Raw genomic sequence first — 4,475 nt, 5'->3', positions numbered from 1 at the left:
AGCCTGTCCTGGAACTAGCTCTGTAGACCAGGCTGGTCTCGAACTCACAGAGATCCACCTGCCTCTGCATCCCAAGTGCTGGGATTAAAGGCGTGTGCCACCACCACCCAGCTAAACCATTATGTGGTTGCCAGTAATCGAACTTCTGACCTTGGAAGGGCAGCCAATGCTCTTAACCACTAAGCTATCTCTCCAGCTCCCTACATATATTTTTAAACACACAGAAAACCATTTAGACAATTTTTTTGTCTTTGAATTTATCTTTACTGTATATCACTATCTTTTTGTGATCACAAGAGTCTTTAATTTGATGAGCAATATGGGTAGGATTAAAGCCATGGCTTTGACTGCTGGAGCCAGCCCAATTTTTAGTTTTTTGAGGTTCCAGCTTTGTGGCAGAGGAACATGCTGTAGCCATATTTATTGCCACAACTCTATGGTGTTTCAAGGTCCCTGCCAGAAAGCAAGCTTCAGCAGTCTTCTCACAAACCACAATCAAGTGCTCTGTAGCTGGACCTCCTGCCAGAAAGAGTCAGCATTTGCACTGGAAGGACAGCCCAGAAAGCAGGCATTTTAAGACAGCACAGCTTTTTTCTCTGCTATGGCTTATTCAGTGAGGCAGTCACATCTTGCTTCTTCTGTGGCTGGGGAGAACTGTGGACTAAGCTTTCCTTTTACCAGAATTCTCCTATTCTCATTGATCCACCTCTACTTTCTGTCAGGTTGTCCTGACTTTACTTCCTGCCTGGATAATGGCCAATCAGAATTCATTTAAAATATAATTGACAGAATATATTCTGTTGTTTCATACAATTTGTCTTCCTCTTTATTCTCTCTGATTTACAGTCTTTCCTGTCTGTTCTCCTACAAGCCTATATTCTGTTTAGCTCTTTATTAGACCAATCAGATATTTTACACAGGCAGAGTAACACAGCTTTCCAGAGTTAAGCAGATGCAACATGAATGAATTAATTCAAGACATTTTTGCATCTTTGAAAAAATATTCCATTGCTTAAACAAATATCATTAAATAATATTCCCAAGCATCATTCTATACTATTCATTAAATCAATCCATAGCCCTGACATCCAATTTCAATATTAAATATTTCACACATATTCAGTTTGTGAAAAGTCAGGCCAATGGCACTGCTGTACCTGGGAAGGATGTCATGAGATTAGGGCTCTTCTTTCCTTCTAGAAGACAAATATACTCAGGCAAACTTTTCTGGAATATCATGAATCTACACATACTGTATATTATTTATAGTTATTAACAAATAATGCTGATTTATTTGATACTATGAAAATACTCAAAGATAATAACAGTATCAGATGTTTACTGCACCATTTTGCAAAACTATTTAGAGTCAACTTTTTACATCTTTATTGACTGCAATATACTTTTTTATTGTGAGCTGGTACCACTCCATTAGCAACTTACCTCTGTAGGTATCCCACATTGATGTCATCTTCAGAGTCTTGTGTTCTCCAAGGAAATTCAGGCTTCAACCTCACAGCTTCATGCAATGGCCTCTCTAGGTCTTTATTCTGGGACAACACTGACACATGCCTATCCTCGGTGTCTCTCATTAGCTGTGGTGGCAAATTCAATAACCCATTTCCTTTTCTGCTAAAAGCCATAACCACATGGTTAAACTGCTAAGTTCTATTGATTACTAGGCCTGGAGCATGGCCTCATTTTTAAATTCCATCTTCATCACTTCTGTTTCTGATGGTTTCTTTCACCACATAAGCTTATCCTGAAATCCACTATCCTGAATGTAAATTTCAGAGTCTTGCTTTGTGTCCAAATCTGTAGCCAGATTTGGAGAGAATTCAATGAAGTGTTTAGGAAAATGTATTCTCCTTTCTGTTTGGCTGGAATGTTCTGTAGATAACTGTTAGGACAATTCATTTATATTGTCAAATAGGTCCAGCATTTCATTTTAGATTTTGTCTGAATGGCTAACTTAGTTTGAAATACAATTGCTATGAACAGACAAGATGACCACAGCAAGTTCGAGACCAGCCTGGTCTACAAGAGCTAGTTCCAGGACAGGCTCCAAAACCACAGAGAAACCCTGTCTCGAAAAACAAAACAAACAAACAAAAAAAAGATGACCACAGCAAATTTATTTTAAAAAGTAATTTAATTGAATTTGTGACCTTGTTTTATAGGACAAGTCCTTTATCATCATGGTGGGGAATGTGGAAGAATGGTGTGGAGAAGAATCTGATAAATTAGGTCCCCGATGGCAGCAAGAAGTAGACCATTTCGCTGGAAGAAGCTAAAGCATAGGAGACCTCCAGGTCCTCTCACATAGTGACATATTTCCTTCATTTAACAAGGCATAACCACTCCAACAAAGCCACCCCTCCTAGCAGCACCACTCCCTTTGGGTTCATATTTTTTAAATCACCATACTCCACTTCCTGGCCACATGTTGCATGAAGCCATATCAAAATCAAAAATGCTTTTGGTCCAACTTCAAATGTCCACATATTCTATCATAGATTAAACAATATTTACACACTTGAAAATCTCTTCTAAGATTCATACAATATTCTAAGAGTAATCCCCTATAAAATATTACAAATTTCCAAGAAATAATATTACAGGATACATATTAACATTCTAAATTATAGGGAAGGAGTGTAGTGACAAAATATTGGACCAAAGCAAAATTTAAACCCAGCTGGGCAAATTCCAAACTGCATCTGTGTGTATGATGTCAAAACTTTCTTCAGACCTACAAATACTATCAGCTTTGTTGCTGAAACAGGCTTCTTTATTTTGGGCTGGTTCTACTTCCTGTTACCAGCTTTCCTCAGCAGGAACATGTGGGGTTCGCCAAGGTTATGCAGGCTTCAACACTACAGCTTCATGCAATGGCCTCTCCAGGCCTACCTTCAGAAACATTTCTAATACATACCTGGCCTCAGAGGTGGGTAAAAATGCCCTTGTTTCTATCATTAACTCTGGAACCACATGGCCAAAGCTGCCATGATCTGCTGCTTGCTAGGCCTGGAAAAGCCCCCCTTGTTCAATTACATCCTCATCAGTCTTCTGTCTTAATTTTCTAAGCTTTGGTGTCCTGAAAGTGGATCTCCAGGTGGTCTCAGCATCAGAGACCCACCAGCCTCTGTCTTCAAAATACTAATACTACTATACCTGACTTTGAGATCTTCTTTAATTCCTTTTCATAAGTTTATTAATCTGCTTATCTCTTTGAACAAAGGACTAAGTTCCATTACACTTCTTGGCACTCTTTTTCTCTTCAAATTGTACATTTTATATTTTTCCTTTCTCAACTTGTTCCTTCCACTATAAATATTTATAAGAGTTAGCACTAGTAAGTACTCCATAGGGGCTATACTAAGCTACTTTACACTTTCATCTACCAATAAAATTAATCCAAATCTCTTCATTTTAGCCTTCCACAGACTCTTTGGACAAGGGCAAATAGTAAAATCTTCTTTACCAAAATATCACAAAAAGATCTCTAGACAATATATAGGAATACTTCTTTTCTGAAACTTCTTGAGCCAGTGCCCCAAACAGCGAGAATTCTCAGTATCATTGTCTTCCTTGCTTCTACTAGATTGGTCCATAAACTACTGCTAAAAGCACGCCACCACTTTCCTAACCCAAAGAACTAAATTCCATATTCCTTCAAACCAAAACATGATCAGTCCTATCACAGCAATACCCAAGTCCCTTGTACAAACTTCCGTTTTAGTTAGGGTTTCTGCTGCAGTGCAATAACACTGTTACCATTTCAACTCTTCTAGAGAAAAGCATTCAATTTGGTAGGTAGCAGTTTCAAAGGTTTAGTCTACATTATGAGGTGCCACTAAGAATTTAACTCTCAAGATTGGATGTGATCATCATGGAATGGAGAATAGTGGAATTTTAACAAACTGTAAAAGTAGGGAGTAACAGGAAACGTCAAAAAGCTCCTTCTGGTTCATGGGGCCTGTAGCCCAAAAGTAAGAAAATATGACAAGTACATCATGTCCTCCATTAAGTCCCTGGATTGAAGACCTGAAAACTAAAACTCCTGAGCATTTTAGCGATGTTCTAATAGGATTCTGTTTGATTTAAATACACTCATACAGAGTCGTTTACAGTGTAGTGGTAATCTTGAAAAACACGGGCTAGTTTTTCCATAAAAATAGCAATAAATTTATTTATAACAAAAACTACCCAATATTTCCCAATTCACGCAGTTACTACATAACAGCATATAAATTTCATCTGTATCGAAATCAAAAGTTTAAAACTTACATGTGTATGGACATATAGCTCCATACCACACTGGTTATTTAGTGAAAGAGAAGCCATGATTCTGTTTGAAACAGGAGAGGGAATCTGTCCTTCTTTTTGCTTTCTAAGCTTCAATTTGTTCTCTGCATTACTATGTAGAATCTATAGCTGTTAGAGGAGTAAATCGCAGGTATTTGTTAAAGGGT

Source organism: Microtus ochrogaster, unplaced genomic scaffold, assembly GCF_000317375.1.
Source record: "Microtus ochrogaster isolate Prairie Vole_2 unplaced genomic scaffold, MicOch1.0 UNK133, whole genome shotgun sequence".
Lineage (NCBI taxonomy): Eukaryota > Metazoa > Chordata > Mammalia > Rodentia > Cricetidae > Microtus > Microtus ochrogaster.
The sequence above is the reverse complement of the archived record's forward strand: the minus strand, read 5'-3'. Positions refer to the sequence as shown.